The following is a 23233-nucleotide window of genomic DNA, read 5'->3' on the forward strand; positions in this document are numbered from 1 at the left end:
CTCAGAGACAATGTGGAAGATAGAATAGGCTCGAGGCTCAGAATAACCACAAGCAACTCCGTCTTTCCACCCTTCTTTGGCTGCCAAATGGGCAATTGATGAGCAAACAGCAAGCTTATTGTGCTAATCCACAGAGATGTGGGAGTTTCCCTATGATAGCAGTTAGTATGGCCTTGATGGATGCTAGTCCACATATTACTTTTCCTGAGGAAATGCCTCCGTGCTTTGCCCAGCATTACTTTCTTAGCATGAATGTTGCCGCTGCTTAGCATAATTCTCTTATACAGCAGTCCGTTATTTCCTTGGGGACTCATAAGGAGGACCATGTAAGCTTAGTGCAATGCTGAGAAACCTTCAGAAGTGCCAGACCTTCCCCAGAGCGTCAGGTACAGTGAGTGTTATGAAATGCCTGCAGTGAGCCAAGCCCAGCTCTGGGCTCTGGAGAGCCTTGTTCCAAAAGATCTTGGACTCTGGGGGACTCAGTGCTGCAAGTAGTTCCAAGGCAGAATGATCAGTGTTTTGAAAGAGCACATTAGTAGCCAAATTTTTCCCATGACATCACCATATAAAGGGCAAGTCTCAGATCTCAATTTCCTACAAAACACACATCTGAGCTGTCTTGATAGGTCCTCAGAGTGGCTATCTGGCTCTGCCCAGTTAATTCCAGGCTTCAGGTTGGGGTCAGGTCTCCTGTATGTGTCCACATCCGGGGATCCAAGGGGGAGGCAGTGGTTGCCTAGGGTGGGAAGAAGTTTGCTATGCCTCTTCAAACCCTCGTCTCAAAGGCACACAGTCCCTTCTGCCCACATTCTTTCAGCCAAAGCAGATCACATTGCCACATCAGACTTCAAGGGACTAAGGAGTCGCATAAGTGGAGGAGACTCCACGTGGGATTAGCAGTGACAGCACAGACAAGAAAGTCAGCCAGCTTGGGAATTCAGGAGGCCAAGCCACAGAGGGCATTGGGTCTGACACTCAGAGATGAATGGAACGGGGTCAATCCAAGAGGAGGGAGAATTTACTCCTGGCGAAGAAAAGCAGCATGGATAATATCGGCGATCGTCTTTGTGAGAGCGAACATTTGGAAGCTCTAAACCTATTAACACGAGATCTGTTTACAGAAACGGTTGAACAACTAAACTGCAGAACTCCATGCCTGAGTTAAAAAGAATTAAACAGGTTTATATGAAACGATAAAGGAAGATTTTCAACTCATGTTAAGTTAAAAAAATTGCAGGATCATGCATGGAAGAAAATGTACCATTTAAATAATTTCCATACATACACACAATGAAACCATTCTATAGACATAATTATATGCACATATATATGTATGTGTGTGTATATATATATATATATATATATATATATACACACACACACACACACACACACATATATAAACATATAGGGAAAGAGATATACACACAGATACGTCAAGAGAATTCAAGATGGATTTTTATATATAAAATTATACCCTCTCCAAGAAACAAAAATAAGAACACACATCATGTGGTCAGAGTACTCAGGGAAAAGGTCCAGGGGATGCAGAGAGCTACCCAGAGGGCATTCCAACTTCCCCTGCAAGGTCATCATTTCTTAGGAGAAGCTGGGCGGTGTGGAACTGTCTTCCTGAATACGTGAGTGGCAGGAGGCCCTGCATGCCTCCATCCTGTCCCCACCCTTGATTGAACTTGCCTTCATGGACACTCCTTCTTCTTTCTAGGTGGGTCTAAAGTTCTAAGCAGCTTCTAAGCATGACCAGTCACTGAGGTCACAGCTGGACTACAACACATGCTCAGTCACTGTGCCATGAGACCAGTCCTGTTATTAACCACTTAAACCCATCCAGTGTTCTCACTGAAACCCTGTCTAGTTCTGTGACCTTCCTCTCCCCAACTCACAAGCCCAGCCTATAGTAGGGAGGGCAGCCCTAGTTGGTCATCTTCCTCTACTCGGTGCCACCCACCTCCAATTCCTCAGCACCTCTTCCTGATACCATCTGCAGTGCAGGGCACAGGAGGGCAGTGCAGCGTGAATGTGAAACTGTGCCCCTGGAGGAGCTGAATGCACCCCGGAGACTCTGCCTCTCGTGGTAACTAGATGTCCCCCTCCCCAGTAGTGACCCCCATGATGACTGCAGCATCTCTCAAGCTACTTCAGCTGGGCTCTTGGCTCCAGCCCAGCCAGATTCAGCTGAGCTCCTCCTGCAGTCTCGGGAGTACAACCCACAGAACTCCACTTGGCTGGCAGGAACCCTCGAGCACCCCCATCCCATTTCAGGGTGAGGGCAGCTCCCAGCCGCTGCAGCCACCTCTTTTCTTACTTCTAAGTAGGCCATCTGCTGTCCCTTACTCCATCAGTCCTCCCAAGCAGGATTCACACACCAGGACCTATGATTCCCAAATCCCAGGTGACACTAGGCGAGCTCTCAGAACCATCCCATGAAGGCCCTGGGACTCAGCCTGAGGTAATGAGCAATGCGGAGGTGGAGGGGAAATTGGGAAACCCTCTGGCTTAGGCAGCTTTTTTGCTGCTGTGACCAAAAGACCTGACAAGAACAAATTAGAGGAGGAAAGGTTGATGGGGGCTGAAGGATTCAGCTGTCTGGGTCCATAAACAACTGGCTCCATGCCTCGGGGCTTTGGGTGAGGCAGAACATCAGGGCAGGTTCCAATTCCTCAGCACCTCTTCCTGACACCATCAGTGAGTTGCTGGGGACATGGCCCCAGGAAGCAGAAAGAGAGAGCTCCCTACCACAGACCAAAAATAACCCCCAAGGGCACACCTCCAGCAACCACCTCCTCCAGCCACACGCCCCCTGCCTAGGGTCACCACCCAGTTAGTCCCTATCAGGGGACTCATTCGCTGATTGGATTCAGGCTCTCATAACCCAACCATTTCACCTCTCAGCCTTCTGGCATTGACACACATGAGCTTTGGGGGGACACCTCCCTCAGAGGAAGCTTCTCTCCCACCCCTCAGCGTTCACCTCTACAGAGGCCGCCGCGGTACTTTCCCATGGTGACCGGAGAGTCCAGCCTTGAATTGCACTGTGTAAGCACCCACTCTGCTCCAGGGGGTGGATGTTCTTGGCACCAATTTCATTAGCCTTTGAAATTGGTTTCTCAGCCAAAGCTGAGACAAAAGTCCCTTTTTAATACCCTATTAACCTTTATAATTAAATAATCAAAGACTAAATAATTTAGGAGAGAAAGAGACTACAAAAGAAAGGTCAGGGATGTCCACATGCCTCTGCCCCTCCCTGCCTCCTGCTCCACACACACACACACAAGCACTCACACATGCACACGCATGCACACGTATACACACCAACATGCACACACGTGCACACAAGGCACATGCAAGTGTATGAGGACCTACATACATACACTGGAACACAAGAGGACAAGAGGTACGAAAGCTCTTGGTAAGATCTAGAAGCTATGAGAAGTTTAGTTTTTCAAAAAGATAAAAAAAATCAATAAGATAGATGGGAAAGATTTATGCTGAGTCCAAATGCCTTCCAAATATCTTTTTTTAAATTATGATATCTATAATAAATGATTATTTGGCATCATTTTAACAGCAATCAGAAGTCTGGTGAGCCAGGAGTTGGGCAGGCGGGGTTGTTTCACAGGTGTGTTTCGGCAGAGTGCGTGGTACCATGGTGGCCTCAGCCCCTGTGGCTGCCAAGCTACCTGGGCTACCTGAGGTGTAGATCAACACAGTGCCTGGGCCAGCATTCCAGAGAACTCAGGTCACATGGGGGCCATGTGTACAGCGTCTCTCCCTCAGTTCAGGTGTCCTTCCCACCCCATCAGGAGGGAGGTGTTGTTGCCAAAAGTAAGATCCAGCTTGATTTCATCAGGAGGGCTCCTGCCGCCTCACTGTTGGCTGGCTGTCCACCTGGGCCTCTGACTGGGCTCCTTCTGCACACTCAAGTTCCCAACTGGGAAGACAACACAGCCCATTTGGCCAGCTGGGTGTCTTTTCTCTGAGTGTCAAGTGTGTCACTTTTCCACATCAACAGTCAATGTCCAACTCTCCTACACCACTGGGGGTCGACAACTCCATTCCACAACTCTGACTCTCCGGGGTTGACGGGTCCCCCAGGTCAAGGGCTCAGTCCAGAAGACTGCCCCCTTCCAGGTAGAGCCACAAGCAGAGTTCCCAGACCACCCACACTTCTGCCTGGCTGGCCACAAATCAGAGGTCTCCCATGACCTCTCTTAAGGTTCGGCAATTCACTAAAACAGAACTCAGGAAAATGCTTTACTTACATTCCTGGTTTATTACAAAAACTAGAATCAGGAAAAAACAAATGAAGAGCGGGATTAGGTCAAGGTAGGGGCCGGGGGAGGTCCAGAGCTTCCATTCCCCCTCTGGCCAGTCAGCCCCCAGCAGGTACCAGCCCAGATGCTCCCCGAAGCCTCCGTTCAGGGGTTCCAGTACCTGGGCATGACTGACCACACTGCTGATCCCAAGTTACTGAACTTGACCTCCAGCCCTCTCCCCTCCCTAAGGTGGGGTGTGAGCTCATCACAGAGTCGGCATTTCTGTCATCTAGTCCCCGTCCAGGACTCAGGGCTGAAGAGCCCCCTCATCACCATAAGCTCAGGTGTGGTCAAAAGGCCTCATTATGAATAAAGAAAATAGACACCTGTGTCCTTCAGGAGGTTGCAAGGGTTTTGGTCACTCTGTGCCAGGAACCTGGGACAAAGACCAAATCTCTATGTTCACTAGCCGCCGACAGCCAGGCTCTCTCCAGGGCCATCCAGCTTACTCCCCAAACCCTGATCTTCTGCAAGGAAGGACTTTCACTTTTCTGAACTCACTGGTCCCTGGAGCCCAGTGGCCTTCACAGTCTCCCACTGCCTGTGACGTCTCCTCTTACTAGTTGGCTGTGCCCATCGGACCTATCCTCTTGAATTCTGATGTCTGCCAGGGTCAAGCCTGAGGCCTCCACCTTCCTCTGGGTGAGAATTCCTGGGGTGGAGGGCAGAGATTGGCCTGGGAGCCTGTCTCCTGGCTGCAAGTCTTCCTCCCCCACCTCCCAAGCGGGTGATGATGTGACATCTGAGTAGGACTTGCGAGGGAAGCCACCTCAGTGAGAACTGATGGGGGCCTTGACCCACAGCCTCACGTTATCAAGATATGTCACTCATCAACTAGTCAGAATGAGGGTCCATTGGCATGTGGTTTCCATGTATCCAAAACTCTGCATCTCCAAGGCTAACCTCATGCTTTTTCTTTCTTGCATTTTGATTTTTCTCCTGTGATGAAAATAATACCGTTAAAACATTTTTTGATCCAGGCATGGTGATGCACGCCTGTAATCCCAGCCGCTTAGGAGGCTGAGGCAGGAGGAACATGAGTTCAAAGCCAGCCTCAGCAACAGCAAGACACTAAGCAACTCAGCGAGACCCTGTCTCTAAATAAAATACAAAAAAGGGCCGGGTTGTGGCTCAGTGGTCAAGTGCGCCTGAGTTCAATTCCTGGTATCGAAAAAAAGAAAAAGGAGGAACGTTTTTCAAAGAATGATTGAAATAAATCTAGCTTCCTGCTGTTCTCCTGAGAGAGGAGAGGAGTCCCCAGGGGCTGGCCCCCTTGTTCCCACTGCACTGAGGCACCAAGGGCGGCCCCACCACCCTCCTCCTCAAAGCTGCTTCTTAAACATGGCCCTTACTAACTAGGGTCCTCTCTGTGACCACAAAGGAGCTTCCACTTGATGCCATTTGTACACAGCCATTGTTGTCAGAAAACGTCATTCCATGGGCCATAAATGGGCTTCACAGTCTTATTTTAGAAAGTAAGAACTTTCACAGATCCTATTTCAAGTGGGTCAAAGGAAAAACGACACGTGGGTCCCCACCCACCAGCGCTGACTTACAGCGCCCTGGGCCTGACACCCCGTGCACGCTGCCCCCCTCCTCCCCAGGTACCTACTGTGACGTGAGCTCTCCCTCCTGGAACACACAGCCCCGAAAAACCAACGAACCAACTCAGCATCTGGGACCAAGAACACGAGTCGGGAGCCCAGCCGCCGGTCAGTGGCTTCCTTGACCACAGCAGGCGTCGCGGCCTTGGCAATGTCCCTCAGTCTTTGCCTCATGGCCAACCACCTCCCCAAGCCCTCATCATCTTGGGCCTTAGTATTTCAACCTGTGAATTTTGGAGGGACACACACATGCAGACCAGAGCAGGGAGTGAGGCCTCGTGTGAAGTCCTGGGGGCACAGTCAGAGCCCTGAGGTCCGATGAGATGGGTGAGTCTGAAAATCAAGAGGCCAAGATGGAAGATGCTGCTGGGACACAGGGAGGAGGGAGAGGGAGCAGGGCAGACCATCTGGGCTCGAAGGCCATGTGAAGTACTGTGACTCAGGCTCCAGGAACAAGGACAGTGCATGCGATGGAGCAGGGGCAGAACAGAAGCTGACCTGCCACCTGTGGTCACCTGTGGTCACCCTGGCTGCTGTGAAGGTAATGGACTGAAGGGGAAATGCCCCAGCCGAAGGCCAGGTGAGAGTTGGTGGTTGTCTGGAGAAGGTGGCCAATTGTCGGAGTAAGAAGGGGTCAGAATCCAGACGTATTTGTGAGGGGAGAGCCTGCAGGTCTGACATAACATAGAGCATTCCTGCTTCAAGACTTTGACATCTTCATGGCGTTGCTGGAATTCAGCAAAGAACACTTACCAAGCGCTTAGCAGAGGACCAGCACAAGGGGAGCACCCCCAAGTTTAATGCCGTTATTATGACCGGGATCTGGTTTTTCACAAAAATTTGATTATCACTTTCATTGATCCATAGCAAAGTAGAAAAAGCAATTAAGGAGAAACAACTCTAGAAGACTTCTGATTGTAAAGAAACGCCATTTAGCAGGAGAAGAGAAGGCTGAACACATTCATTAAGAGGAGACACAAGAAGTCACACAAGCCACAGCCATTTGGAGCCAGTCAGGGGGAAGACCCACATTCCTGCATGCTTCAGTGAGTCCCTGGGATTGTCTTCTAAAAGTTCATTTTCCTAATGCCAGTGAGTCATCCACAAGATCAAATTATGTTTATTGTATTCTGCTTAAAAGACCAGTAAAGTGTGTGAGCCATTACAGGAAGACTTCGATCTAAAATGTTTAAAATAAAATACTTGGTGCTTGAAAGGATAAATCGTCAGATACCTGGGGGTGGGGGAACAGCAGCCTTTAGATTCTCGGAGGCTGCGCTTTATTGGAAGAGCATAAATTCACCTACATCCAGACGTGACAGGCACATTCTCATCCATTACCTCCTTTGATGCTCATAAAAGCCCTAGGAGATGGGTAATTATCCTTAACTTCATGGGTGTGAAACGTTATAAGCCCAGAAATAGGAAGCGATTTGTTGAAAGTTACGCTGCAGAATAGATTAAAACCAAGGCTAGGAAAGTGGGCAAAGCTCCCCTCCTCCATGAGGCTGTCCTCAATGGCCTTCATCCTCCCAGCGTCCACACGCTTAGGAAACCCGCCCACTGTGGGACCATCCAAACCGAGAATCAAAATCCAGTGCTGCTGCTAATATCTGTACAACCTGTTGTCATCTAAATAAGGTACTGGCCAAAGATTTCCATTCGCATGTCAAATTTAATGGCACCTCATGTTTCAGGAGTCCTGAGTTGAAGAATTCCACATTCAGACAGACGGCACCAATCAGAGATGAGTTTGATTGGCAATGTCTGCCATGAGCACAGAGGAAGGAATGGAGGCAGGAGGCCTTCAGTGTGTCTGTGGGGTTGGAAACCTATAAACTCCCTTCCAAACCTCATGTCGAATGATCACATCTAAGCAGAAACATCCGGATCTATGAATAAAGGGGAAATGGAGATTCATGAAGAGAGCAGTCGAAACAGACACAAACTCTGCCGGAGGCTTGTTGCATCAGAGCAACACCTTGAAATATTTATTTTCACATGTTCAGAATATCCTCACTCGGAGAAGCTCAAGGTGACAATTTTCCTTATACTTTTGTATATTTTCCAATTGCCAGTTGTAAGAATTTTATCTTCCTCTTGAATTTCAGCCCCCAGGACTTCGCTCATCGCTCCATCAACAGCAGAAGCAGCTTGACGGCCGGCCACTGACTCTACAAATCCTACTTTGTTGATTATATGACTTTTTTGCAGAAAAAAAAATAAGGCCACCGCCTAAAAGTACGAAACACAAACTGTAGGGGTGCAGTTGTACTTTCTACACCTAACTCTGGCAAGAACAGTCTTCACACGGAACAACACTTGCAGCTATGGGGCCATGGTTCCTGTGGCTTAACCGTGAAGTCCCACTTGGTAACCAGGCTATGCCATGCACTCCCAATGCATCTGTGGACACAGGCCATCCACACCATCCCCAAGAGCAAAACTCTAAACACAACCTCTCCCTGACCCTGATTTATGCCAGAAATCATCTATTATTTATTGCTCTGAACGAAACACATTGGTGAACTCAACTTGCAGCAAGCAGAGGAGTTAACATTTCTGAGCCACAAATAGGAATCAAGGTGCATTTTATCCCTCACCTTATTTAACAGTAGTGACAGGCACCACAGCTTTGTTTTTCCAAACCTTGATATTACAGAGAAGGACAGGAGGACAGCTCATCTACTGAACAGTATTTCTTGAGCAGATATTCGGTGTCAGATATCAATTTTGAAACAGGTTATGTTACTAGCAGGTAGCAGAGTCAAGATTAGAATTTAGCCATCCTATTTACATAAGCCTTATCTTTGCTTCACCCCCCCCCCATTTCTCACACTGTACTGAGAGGATCGATCAGACTCAGTCAGAGAACTTGCAGAAAACACACCTTAGCCTTACCAGGTTTAATGAATCCCAGTCAGCAGAGGGAGGGGCTGAGAACCTGCCTTTGTACCAAAACACTGCCTGGGGAATAGTAGCCATTCGATAAATACTTACTGAATGAACTATTGTTACACATAATGTGTCAAGTATATTAGAGTTTAGAAAAGTAGCAAAAGTTTCTTTATTAAATAAGGAACAGCAAATGTTTTGATACCTTCCAAATAGCATATTCACCCAGATCTCTTATTCAGTCTCCCTAAAATGTCTTATCAAAGGAGAAAGTTAATAAAAGTGGTTTCTACACATGAACTGACTAAAATACTAAATAATTTGCCAAATGTTTTGTTTTAAAAGCACAAAACCCAAAAAAATCTATTGTCATGTATAACTAATTAGAACAAATTTTTAAAATTAAAAAAAAATCATTGATGAAAAATAAATAAACTTCAAAAGCACAAAAAATCTTAGGTTGGACAGCAAACTGAAAAGCAATCTATCCAACACCATTTCTGATGTTACTTCTTCGCCAACACCCCCAGAGTTGGGCGCTCACTCCCCTAGGGCTGCCCACTTTGCCTCCATATCTTATACCTGCTATGATAAACACCTGTTCAATGGTGCAATATCCAGGAATATTCATCATCTATGCATTTTTTTTACCTAGAAGCTGGTTATTAATTAACACATGTGCCATAACTACTATGAGCCAGTTTCTGTGCTCCCTGCTGCATAGACATCAATCTCTTTAACCCTTACAAGAATGTATGTTAAATACAATAATGTATTGAAGATAAAGTTCATAATTAAAATTGTTTGCCAGACTCTCAGTTTAGCACTGCATTTAAGTAACATATAATGCTCTAACAAAGTACCCATGTAGAAAAAGCAAACTTCCAAAACCCTTGTGAAAACCAAAGAAAGTAGTCAAGCATCCCCAGAGGACTGGTGGAATATATACTATCTTTAAGGGAAACTGGATCAATATTACAATTGACTCCTGTGCACTTGACCACTAGCAGGCAGCCAGGGAACCAGACGGGGTTAAGAGAGCCCACCTCTACCTGCCATGCACCCACTTCTCATGGTAAAGCCAATGGGGTGGAGCCAAGGCTGGGGGTAAATGCCTACAAAGATCTTCCTCACCCAAAAACTTTGAAATAGTCCAAAGCCAAGGAGGAGATCATGCAAGTATTAGCCCAGTGAGTTAGAGGAAGCACATAGTTAATGGTCACTTATTAAAAGAAATAGAGAAAATGCTAACTGCATGGAGTTTGTGGATGGACGTGACCACACATTTTCCTGCACCCTCTCCCCCGGCCCTGTGGTTGCAACTTTTCATGGTTAACTCAGGGCTGGCCTTGGGCTTAACTTTAACCAGTGAGACTGGACAAACGTGATGCATACCAAGGCTTAAAAGTACTTGTACGGTTTCCCCCTCTTTCTGCTTTATGGAACCATGGGGCCACCATATGCAGAAGCTTCGACCAGCATCACTGAGGGTAGAGAACGGCACATCTCAGCTGAGGCTCCTCTGGGACCAGCACTCCTGTTAAGGGGAAAGCAAATGTGGGCAAACTGGACCACTGTGCCCAGCCAAGCCACCTGCGGAAGAGCTGCCCAACCAATGCACAGAAGAGGGAGAAACAGGCATATTCATAGAAGTCACTAAGCTTTGCAGGTTTATTTTTTAATGCATCAAAAGCTAAATGATACACACTTGCTTGGTTTCATCAATGATATACAAAAGAAAACACTTTTTTTAAAAACAAAAGCAAACAGCCCTGGAAAATAAGAAACTTCACTCTAATTAGTAAAAGCTGCGATGAAACTAAAAAAAAAAAAAAAAATGTGACAACAATTAAATCAGTATGTCGAGGCAGGGAAACAGAAATCACACTGCAACAAATTAAACAATGCAGAGGACATGCTCCAGATGTCAGCTCTGGATAGAGAGAAAGGAAATGAGAAATTAAAATAATAAAGGAAAGTTTGATGCATAAGACAAAGTCTAAAATCATGAGTAGTGCTAATTGCAGAACAGAAAAGAAGAAATGACCGTGTAATTTTAAAAAAAGAAGGAGGTGGGGGAGGGGGAGTCAGGACACTGTGAGGAGGAGGACGGGGCACCTCCCCGTTCTCAGCTCCACAGACACCTGCATTCTAGGAAGCCTGATGTGAGGGAATTCTCATATGGACCTGGCACTTCACAAATTACAAGATCAGAAGAAACTACACATTTCAGAGTGGCCCAAATAGTCACAAAGATTCTGGAAAGAAAGAAAGAATGAAGAGTCTGCTATTGATAGTGGCCCTTCATGTCCGGCGGTGCACGATAGGCATTGGACATGTTTACCCCACTTACTCACTTTTGGAGAAACCTTTAAACAACCTCCCATACTACCACCAACAACCCCTGAAAATACATATCCCCCTCTAAATCATTTGAGTCAAAGAGAAAATGCAAAATAGTTACAAGTGTCCTGATTATTAAAAGTGAGAAAAACATATACTGTACAAATCATGAAACAAGTAAAACCATAGTTTTGAACACTTACTTTCAATAGCACGCTCAGAAAACACTTTCATCTTAAAACCAAAAAGAATGCAATAGTGTATTAAAATAAATGTGAAAGCCTTAGAAAATAAAAATAAATTTCTTTAATGTTGGTGGGGGGCTTAAAAAGATGCAAGATAGATGCACAGAAGACTTTAAAGAAGAGTCTGCCTTTACCCAGTGCTGGTGGGTGGAAAATGCCTCAATTCTTAAAAAGCACTTATAGTTACCCAGGAATTTTAGTCCTCAGTACACACCAAAGAAAAATGAAATATGTCCACATAAAAACTTAGACACAGATTCAAAGGTAGTATTATTCCTAATAGCCAAGAAGTAGAAACAGCTCCAATGTCCAGGAACTGATGAACAGAGAAGCAAAATGTGATAAATTCATGGAATGGAATATTATTTGACAGTAAAAAACAAAGAACTGATACCTGAACAGAGATGGACCTTGAAACATTATGCTCAGTGAATGGAGCCTGAAACAAAGTCACATACTCTGTGACTTCCCCTCCTGGAAACTTCCCCTCTCCGCCCAGAATAGGCAGCTCCACAGAGAGAACAGATGAGAGGGTCCCAGGAGCTGCCAGGGAAGGACTGGGTGGGAACTGCTGATGGGCACGGGCCCACACGGGGGTTGGCAAAATGCTCTAAAATCAGTGGCGACTGTGCCCAATGAAAACCACTGCACTGTGCACTTTAAAAGATGATTTTATGGTCTATGAATTTATATCAGGGAAGGCATTATTTTCTAAAGTCAATTAGCATATAACCAACTCTGGACTAATCAGCAACGTCAATGAAGCAGAGCACATAGATCAGAAACAGACCTTCCTGTGTATATAAGAATTAGCATATTAGAAAAGATGGGTAACAAATAATTAGGGAACAATAGGTTATTCAAGGCACAGTGTAAAAAAAATGGCTTTTGCTTAAAAAAAAAAAAAGATTCTCACCACCACACAGCAAAATAAATAAATCCTGTTTAGATTAATGATTTGGACATGTAGAAAAACTAGGGGCAAACTTCAGAGTATTTATTACTCTACAAAAGAAGATAGACTTCCTCAGCATAAAGCAACAGAAGCAGCCACAAATTAGAACTCTGTCGGAGAGCCCGCCGAAGATATAAATAAACACCTACAGAACAGAAACGCCCGCGAAATTTAAAGGCAGTAATAAAACTGAACAAAACACACCCAGTAAATTCTTCACACTCGTGTTTAATATTTTTATTTAAAGAGATCATTAAAATGAATGAATCTCTAGTTGGAAAATAAATAAGTAACATTAACAGAGAGAAAAAGATCAACCAGCTAATCTAATGAGTGTTCAAATTAATACATAATAACAAACGGTGAGAGTAGTTTTTTCACCTATTCAGCCAGAAAATATTTACAGGTCGGTGCTGCTGAGGAGAAAGGAGGGTGAGTTGCAAACTCTGGTAGGAGTGCAAATCAGTGCAGAAATGAGCGCATTAATGCAGCAAGTTCTGACAAGTGTCAATACTCAAGGAAACACGTGTGAGTATTTCATTGACTCTAAAATATAAGGCATAGTGAGCGATTTCTGTCTGGTAAGTTCTCTACTATTACCCTTATTACCTAGGATAGACCTGGGAACATAGTACATTTTAAATAAATTTATTGAAGTAATTTGATGCTTAAAAATAATTTATTGTCTATTTCTAGGAATCTATACTCAGGAAAAAATTCAGATATTTAAATGATACATGCATATTGTACTTATTTTTGACAAATATTTATCAAAACATTTACTATGTACTCAACTCTGTTCTAGGTGTTACTAATAATAGCAGAGAACTAAACAGATAAACATCCCTGACATATATGTGGAGTGTGTGTATGTGTGTGTGTGTGTTTTCCCCCCAAAAAAACAATAAACAAAATGCACTATTCAGTGGTGATAAGGACAGTGGAACATCCCAAGAGAGTAACATCTACAGAAAAACCCTGTGTCCTTGGGTAGTTGTGGCACTTCTGCATTGTGGATGCCCTCAGGCAGGCATTAAAGACAGACGCAAAGATCCTCACACTTTGCACCTGCTTTCCAAAGTCTCCCTGAACTACTTCCTCAGGATTTCTGGCATATCATCTTCAATATTGCTCCATCTAAGACCCTTGAATCCAGCCCAGATTCTAAGAATACAGAAGGCCCCACCCCCATTATTCAAGAGCTCATTACTGTGGTTTCAGTTATCTGTGATCAACTGTGGTTAAAATATAATAAATAAAAATTTTCAAAAATATAGGATTCATAAGTTTTAAATTGGGCCACATTCTTACTAGCATGATGAAATCTTGTGCTCTTCCTGTCCCATGCCCACCCAGTACAGGAATCATCATTTTGTTCAATATATCTATGTTGTGTAGGCTACCCACCCATTAGTCACTAAGTAGGCATTTCAGGTATCAGATTGACTGTGGTTATATTGCAGGACTTGTGTTCAAGTCACATTTATTTTACTTAGTAATGGCCCCAAAACACAAGAGTACTGACACTGGCAATTCAGATATGTCAAAGAAAGAATATAGTGCTCCTTTAAGCAAAAGGTGAAAGTTTGTTTTCATTTTGGTTTTTGTATTTTGAACCAAGGGCATTCTACCACTGGCCTTTGATTTTATTTTTTTGAGATGGTCTCACTAAGTCCCAGTGACTGGCCTCAAACTTTCAATCCCTCTGCCTCAGACTTCTAAGCCACTAGTATTACAGGCACTTACTGCCTTGTGCAGCAAACGTTCTTGACTTAATGAGGAAAGAAGATAAGTTATATGCTGAGGTCGCTAAAATCTACATCAAGAATGTCTCTTCTATTTGTGAAATTATGAAGAAAAGAAAAAAATTTCATTCTGGGTTTGCTGTCACACTTCAAAGTACAAGATTTACAGCCACCATGCAGTATGAGTGCTGACTTAGGATGGAAAAGGCATTGTGTGTGTGCATGTGTGTGTGTGCGCGTGTATGTGTGCGTATGTGTGTTTGTGTGTGTGCATGCATGCGTGCACGTGTGTGTGGATGTCCACAGATTCAGGTCTCTCCTGTGGAGAAGGGGGCTGTGCCTCTGGCCTCAGCTGTCTTCCACCCAGTGCTAGTGGACAAGCACACGTCGCCTCATGTCTGCCAGGACAGTTGCCTTCGTTGTCACCTGGGCCCCATGAATGGGACTGCAGTGTGGCAGCCGTCCCTGTGGGATCCCGCCCTCCTCTCACGTGCTGACCTTCTATCAGTAGGCTGTCTCCTCCTCCTCAGCCGGCGGGAGGGGACCTGGCGGGTCTGGTTTCTCTAGCGTGGGGCTCCTCTGGCCAGTGGTCACAGTGTCCTTGGGGAGCATGGAGGGCTCACCCCAGCTCCTGCTTGCTAAGGTTTAGCAGTGTCTTCCTGGAGGGGACTCTGTCATCCTCAGACAATGAGCCCTGGGCCTAGGACTGTCCATAATCTCAGTACAGGGTGGCAGGCCACAGTGTTCCCATTGCTGCGTGTGCCTTAGCCCTCTCCTCATCAGCTCTTGATCTTTCCCCCGTCTTGTTAGACAGAACAAGCTAAGACCTAGTGGGCATCAGGCCACCTCCTTGCTGTTTGGGATCTCCTGGTCCTTTAGCCATTGCTATAGATGATGTAAGTCCAAGCACCCTGGTTGTCCTTCTGGCCTGGCTGTGCCCTTAGAGTGACTAAGTCCTCCTGAGCCTGCTGGTTAGAAGTCCACAGTTGGCTCTGGTCATGCCCAGGTCCCGAGCACCATCCCATAGCGTCACCACTGCTGCATAAGTGACACTGAGCTTGGCAGATTTCGCTCCATCCTGAGTAGTGCACAGGATATTCCTACTGACCAGGTGGAAGTGTGTCCAGCGCACCTCCCCAGGGGACATAATCGTCGAGCATTCTCTCTGGTCTCACATGATACCTACAGTCTACTATTCCCTTCTCTCACACCTTACCGCTTCTCATTTCTCCGTGAAGGTTGTTGTGGCATCTCCACCCCATGAAGCCACATGTTTCCAAGTCTTGAGGGACTGTCCCCACAGAATTAGATCTGGCTCCAAGGTATCCTTGCCATGGCCCTTACCCAACCCTAACCCTGCACTTGCTTTCCCCTGCACTCGCTCTCCCCTGCTGACACTGCAGTAAATTTGAGACTTTAGCATGCCGCGTGTTATCCACAGTCCGTCCAACATCACCAATAACCAATAAGTGGCCCTGAGGACCCGCTTTGTAGGGGGTTTCCAGTACCCTCAAAAAGCAGAACCTGAATCCAGGGTTGTTTGGGGTTTATTATTTGGAGCTATTGCTACGGAGCAAGGCAGGGAAATGAGGAGGGAGGAACAGAGAAAGAAGGAAGGGCACTGGAAGAGTACCTTGTCCAGAGCCGCACTGCCCTGGACAAAGGGCTCAGCCTCCCTGGGATGATGAACATGAGGGACAGAATTCCCCAGCCAGGCTGGGCACGGAGAGCCCTGATCCAGCGGCCTCCACTCTCCTTGGTTAAAGGTGCCAAGGTCTCTTAACTCCCTCTGCTCCTGTGGGCTGTGCCTGAGCTCTGGGCTGTGGGGTTTCAGGACACAGTAAAGACACATGGAGCACACGCAGAGGTAGACATGGTCCAAAGAAGTAACTAAGCAGATGCAGCAGTCACAGGATCCAGGGCTGGACCTTGACACCAGGCCTCCTCCCTCCTGGCACTTGGCCTCCTTGACTCCAGGCCTCCTCCCTCCTGGCACTTGGCCTCCTTGACTCCAGGCCTCCTCCCTCCTGGCACTTGGCCTCCTCGACTCCAGGCCTCCTCCCTCCTGCCACTCATGTGGAAAAAGTGACATTCCAGATGGGATTAAAATAAGGATCTTGAGAGAGGGGGTCAGACCCAATTACCTACGTGGGCCCTAAATATGATCCCAGGGGTTCTTGCAAGAGAGAATCAGGGCAAGACTGGCTCCAGAAGAGAAGGAATCGTGGTGGTGGCGGCCGGGGTTGGCGCTGGAGGAAGGGCCAGGAGCCAGGCCTGTGGGCGCCAGTCACAGCTGGAGGAGGTGAGCACGTAGAGGGAACCGGCCCTGCCAACGCTGGCCTGAGCCCGTGAAACGGACTTCAGATTCCTGATCTCCAGACCCTGAGAAGATGGAATTGTGTGTTGTACTAAGCCCCAGAGTCGGTGGGAAGTTGTTTCTGGGCAACAGGAAACACAGCACAGCCCCAGGGACGCCCTCGGCTGGTCAGGAGGCCACCGACTGCCCCTGTCCTGTTACACCCCGGTCTCAGGGGCCTCCTGAAGGCCCAAGCACCCTCTTGCTCACACCTGTGTCCCTGAAGTTTCCTTTCCCCAGAACCCTGTGCCCTCTTCACCTGGTGTGTCCTCCTCGGCTTTGATATGAGTATAATTATCATTTTCTTAGAGGTCTTTAAAGGTGGTAGGATCTAAAGGGAGCCTGTTTTCCTTTCTCAACACCCATCTCTCTCCTTCAGGATGCCACAGTTTGCTTCTCCTTCCCGTGTGTGTTGTCCCCTCGTTTGCTGCGTCTCTGCCCGCAGGACTGAGTTGGCCTTTGCTCTTTTATCCTCACTACCTAACAAAACACAAACCGAGTGAACACCCAGAAAGTAGCTCTTGACATTATTTAAATACATAACTGTCCTCAACTGTTTCTGAACTCAAAATAGCTGATTCAGGCTCAAAATAGCTGGTTGAAATTTGTTGCCAAATCATCAGCACTTAATACAGTGCCTGGCACATAATAGCTGCACAATAAATATTTGTTGAATTCATTGGATTCATGAAGCTGGGAGGGATGGCTCAAATTTTACCTTTTGTAGTATTAGCTGTAGATGTCTCCAAACCAAGTTGTAAAAATGAAATCTGATTAGTTCATAGCAAATAAAAGTCAACACTCCCCCCCAAAAAAAATAAACACTTGCCCACCAATGACTTTTCTGTGACCTCCAAGATAAAATGGCTAATATCCTTCGACTTCCCGACTGTTTCCCAGGGTACTTTTGACCAAGTAAGGGAGATACTGATAGTCTTATAGTCCTCAAAATTCAGACACCAAAATCAGGCTGCCTGGTGTATGTGTAAACCTATCCATGCCTTCCATGATGGGCACAATCCTCTATCCTCAGTGATCACTAGAGAAACACTCCCCCTCGTCTGAACTCCCTGGGGTATCCACCAGCAGGGAGAAACTCTGTCCACAGGTGCGCCGCCTCTGACCACCATGACGAGGCTGGGAAGGTCCGCGCGCTCTGCAGGCCCAGACACCACAAGCTGGGCTACCCTTCCAACTTGAGGGAAGAACACAGCCCTCTGCTGACTTGAGATGATGCCTAGTCTTCAAACTTGCCAGGAGCCCTGAGAATCACAGTGACTCCATTACTCTAATGTTTTGCTCCCCAACTGGTTATCACCCCTTTGAGTCTATTCACCATTGTTTTGAACTTGGAACACACCTGAGAAGTGGAGTCCACACGGCTTGCCCGAGGGAAGCAGCCGGTATCAACACTAATCTGGCCTCCTCTGTGTGGCCGCCTGTGTTGCCATCTCTGATCACCACTCTGAATACTCCCCATGCATGTCTCTGCCCAAACCCCCAACCTGTTTGGTGGACACCTCGTCACTGTTCATGGTTCTTTGTCCCCAGATGAGGTTCTCAAATCCTCATCTGTTGTCTGGGATCACTTAAAACGTATGCAACAAGCATTGCATACTTACTTAGAGTGACTTACTCTACCCTAGAGGTTAGAGAGTAAAACGAGGCACAGTCTCTCTTTTAGGAAGACCTTACCCAGAAGATATTAAGATATGCAAATTATAGCCAAAAAAAAAGTTTTTTTTTTTCAAAGGGCCATGATACAAGGCACCCAAAGGAAAACTGGGTTCATTTCCAGGAGGGCTCCAAGGAGGACTGTAGAGGAGAAAACCCCCGAACTGAGCGTTAGGAGCTGGAGGGCTTTTCAAAAGGCAGAGAAGGTCCAAGAAGGATGAGCCCTAACTGAGAAGCTGCACAGGGCCCTGCCCCACGAGGCCCCAGGAAAACAGCCAGCTACGGGATTTAGCAGGAGCAGAGCGTGAAAGAAAGTCCCACAGGATACAGCTCAAGAGGTAGACATATGTCATCATGGGGAGGAATAAGTGCCTGTCAAAGGTGCTCCCCATTCCTTCCTGGAGAGATGGCTGGCAATAGTTGTATGGGACTCAAAGATGCACTGACTATTGTGGTTTGGAAGAGCAGATTCTCATTCAGGTCTTCAAACTGAAGATGGTCTCAGGGACTGAACCTACAGAGTAGATGCTGTGGGCACACTGACGTTATATTTGCTTGTGTGGGGTGTCTAAGTGTAGGGGCAAGAGTGATCCTCTCTCTCCACCTTCCTCAGGTGAGGATGGAATGCTGATGGACAGCCACCTCCCGTCATACTGGCTGCCATTTTTTACTGCTACTGTAATCCACACATTTTAGATATGTTTCTTTTATCTATTCATTAAGGCAAAGAATCCTATGAGTTTTCCCATTTGGGGGTAAGAAAGCTGAGTTTGGAGGTGTTCCACGTTGTACTCAGACTCTCAACCAGTGAGCAGCAGAGGTGGAATTCCGAAGCAGCCCTTTTTGATGAGTCCTTCCGTCTGCAGCCTGGGGCTACATAGGCTCCACACACAACTTGCATCTGCCTAGCTCTTTGATGGACATCTATCCAGGTAACTTCTCTGGGTTATTCCAAAATAACAACAACAACAATAATAATAGCAATAGCAATAGCAACTTATTTGAAAGTGCATTAAGTGATTAAGCACAAAATAGGGGGTTTGCTGATGTTTTTATTAGTAGTACAAGTTGAATATTCCTCATCCTAAATGCTTGAGACCAGAAACAAAGATTCCAAATTTTTTTCAAAAATGTGATAGGTAGATAGATAGATGGGACCCAAGTCTAAGCACGAAACTCCTATGTTTCATATATGCCTTACACATACAACGTGAAGGTAATTGCACACAGAACTTTTAATAATTTTGTGTTTTGACTGTGCCATCTCGTGAGACCAGCTGTGGGGTTTGCCAACAGTGGCTCCCTGTCAGCCCTCAGTCCTGGATTTTAGAGCTCCGTGGGTGTTGGGTTTTGTTCAGGGATACACAGTCTGCGCTCATGTTCTTTTGCTGTTTCTCCTAATTGTTGTCATCAGCAGTTCCATTTAAAATCGTAACAGGCTAGAGTCATGACCAAGGCAAATGACGAAACCCAGCCCAGTGCCTTATTCTTTCCTCCTTGGGAAAACTACACGTGTGAGAAAGCTCACCTTTACTCCTGAGGAGGGATGACCTCAGGCTGAGTGACACCACGCCAGACAGAAAACTCCCCGGAGAACCAGGAGCCCCCGGCCTGGCTGAGCAGAGGGATGTTCAAGCAGGAGCAGATCACCCCACGAGGCAGGTATTCTGGGGAACGTGACCGACGGGTTTCTGAACCTTGATGAGAGAAGGTGAGGAGGGGCCGTGGAGCCCACAGGGAGCCATCCGGAGGATCACACTCCTAATCAAAACATCCAGAGAGGTGGGGAGAGGGCGCGTGGCATCTGGCAGGGAGGAATTATTTATCATATATTTATTCTGCCTTGACACCAAGCATCTGGAGGGAGCATCCAAAGCATCTGTCTGGGGTTGTGTGTTCTGGGGGAAGGTGGGGGAGTGCGGTTGTGTGCAAAAGAGAGAGGGAAAAAGAGCACACAGAGTGGAGTAATCAGAGAAACATCTGCAGGGCGGGTGTGAGGGCTGAGGCAGGGCAGAGAGCTGCGGGTGTTCGGTTCTCTAACATTGCACACAAGTGCATTCGAATCCCAGCTCTTGCGCTTACTGTGTGCTCCTTGGATATTGGGGTAAGTGTCCTGAATTCAGGGTCCTTCCCTGTAAGGTGGGAATGGCCCCTCAGTGCTGCTGTGAGGACAGTGGAGCCAACACATGCTCCCTGCACAGGCATCACCCACGACAGGACATTGCCGTGGTCACTTGTCTATGTGAGGGCTGCAGAGGGAACAAAAGCCAGGTGGACATCTCTAGTAAACACAGCTGGGGACAAAAACCATCAGGAAAGTAAGAGAGGGTCACAGAAAACTGTGGAATTGTTCAAAGCAAGTTCTTCGCACATCAGAAGGTCTTGCTCAGCATGGTGAGGGCTACACCACCTGGGAGCCCGTCAGAAACACACAGCTGCAGCTGGTGGAGTCTCCATGTTAACAAGGTGCCCACGTCATTCATCAACGCCAGGCACCTTGAGGAACACCCAGCTAGGACACAAGGTCTGCGTTCGCCAAAGTCATATCAGATCCTCTAATGACAGAAGGTCCATGTGGTCTGCAGCGGGTCCATTCAGTCACCTGATCAGTTTAAGCCCCAGTAAGTAAACAGCTGACCAGCTCCAACCGACCCAGACCCAAAGCAACCAGCCCTAAATGGGAAGCAGGTGGTGTTTGTGAAGGGTCAACCAAAGCACTTCAAGGAGATGGGCCCTGGCCCCCGGGAGCCTCAGGACAGAGGAGGCAACAGAAGTGTGGACCCCTGGGTCAGGCCACTGGGCGAGTGGCTGGCGGAACATCAGAGTAGCCTGAAGAAGGTCAAAGTGGCCAGTGATGAAGGAGCAGGATTTCAACAGGTGGAGAAGGGGTGGGAGATGCAGCTGGAGGCAAGGGAACCTGAGGAGTCCCAGCAGAAGAGTGTGAGCAGACATGGGAGTCTGCAGACGGAGAGCTGAGGCTTGGAGGAGGTTGGGCCTTCAGGCTGCAGCCTCCTCACCCAGGCAAAGGGAAACCAACCTGAGCTGAGCGTGGACAGCACAGGTTCCATCCATCATTTCTAGCTTTGGCTTAAGGAACAGGGTGCAGTCTCTCTGTGTCCCAGAAAAGGCAATCCCCTGTCAGAGTCTTGCTGGGCCTCAGTTTGAGAAATAAAGAAATCATCTCTCTGTTTCAGAATTTTGTGTCTTATTTGGTGCTTTTCTCTAATATAAAAAATGTGGGCACAGTTGACCCTGAGACTGGTGCAGAGATGGCTCCACTCTAATGTGTCACCCTCCTGTGGCACAGCACCATCCCCAGGAAGTAGCTGACCTTTCCAACCTTTCATTCTCCAGCCTTTCCAACCCTTCCACCTAATGTTACCAGGAGACCAAAAGAATTGGAGCAGAAGCAGTGTGTTCAGGAAGGAATGGTCTTGCCTTCTTTCCTTTCCCCTTTCCATGATCCAGAGCAGACAATGGCCTGGGTCTAAATCTCCACAGGAAGCAAGCCAACCACTAACTAGGGGCATCCACATTGCACTGTTACACAAACCAGAGATAAACGGTGTTATTCTCTCCCCACTATGTGTCTTGAGGCCTATAAGTTACAGCAGCTAGTATGATCCTAATACAGATGTTATAGGAATGATTGTTAGAACCAAAGTAGAAAAGGATGAGAAAGTGCTTTATAAGTTATAATGTTGCCATTATGGCTTTCCTGAACATTCAACAAATATCTATGGAGCAGCTATTCCACACCACGCATGCCCTTGGGACTGAAAAGTCAGTGATAGACACCTCTGACCTGTACCTCCTCCCAGATTAGTATCCAGTCATCAGCCAACACTGCTGGGCAGAGAATAAGAACACACCATCTGCCTTTCAGCTGAGGAAATACTGCATCCTATCCTCATTTAGCTACCCAGCGGGACAAAAGCCCCTGAATGGCTTTTACGGAGTTTTCTATGTATTGATTTTTAAATGCATGGCTTGCGTTGTCCCAGGCAAAATTTAAGACAGCTTACAAGATGGCTTAATTTAGAAATGGAAATGAAAGAAGGAAGTCAAAACAGGGTGGGAATATGAAATGGAAGCATGAATATAGCTAAATATGCAATCACTAAAGACTTACACACTCGCCACAAATTTAGATCTGAGTTTTCTGGCAATGAAATACAAAAAAATGTGATGTTCTTTAGCTGTTATAATATTTGCAATTAACTATTTAGTATCTGTCTTCATTATAGGCCAGAAGCTCCAAGGAGGATGAGACTATGTCTTTGATTTACTTACCCCTGTGCCTCAGGACCCAGCACCGTTCCTGGTCCACAGTTAATCCACAGTGAACACACCCATGAGATAAAAGCAGACGCCACTCAAAGTTCGATCCTCCTTGGCATTGGGACAAAGAGACATGTCCCCCCAGATCCTCAGAAATATGAGCCAACAAGATGATGACCAGCATCCTCAGCAGATCCCCCAGTGGGCTCAACCGCAGGACCCTGGCTGGTCCTCACTTCCTAAACCCCATGCCTTGGTGGCATCACACCAAATACACACCAGAAGCCAATAATGCAGGACCATAGTATCCTGTGGTCCCAACCCCAACTCTGCCAGTCTGAAGCCATCTAGGGGAAGACCACCAACTTCCCAGATGGAACTAACCACTCTGCAGCTTGTCGGCAGTTCCCCTCAACGTCCTCTCCCTGGCAGCATCTACACCTGTCTGACCCATGAGTAGCTCTGACTTCAGGCCTTTGGCCTCTATATGCCACGAGGAGCAGCAGCGTTCAGGTGCTAGAATCTGCATTTCCCATGGGGACAGTTGAGGGGTACCATCCACTCTGTCATTCAGGGACGCCCTGATGAAGTCGTAATTGGCTGGATTGCAGTACAGTATAAATGGTATTTTTCCTACAGAATTAGATACCTTCCCTTTGTTTTCACTGTGACTTTATGACCAAATTGTTTCCCTGGGATTTATCTTGTTGTTTGTTTATGTGTTTGTTTTTTCTCACTTTGGCTCCTGATTCTGAAACTGGATTCGCAAAGTCAGTGGTGTGGTCCCAGTTAGTTAGA

The sequence above is a fragment of the Spermophilus citellus genome (assembly GCF_964194105.1).
Source record: "Spermophilus citellus genome assembly, chromosome: 14".
In the NCBI taxonomy this organism is placed as follows: domain Eukaryota; kingdom Metazoa; phylum Chordata; class Mammalia; order Rodentia; family Sciuridae; genus Spermophilus; species Spermophilus citellus.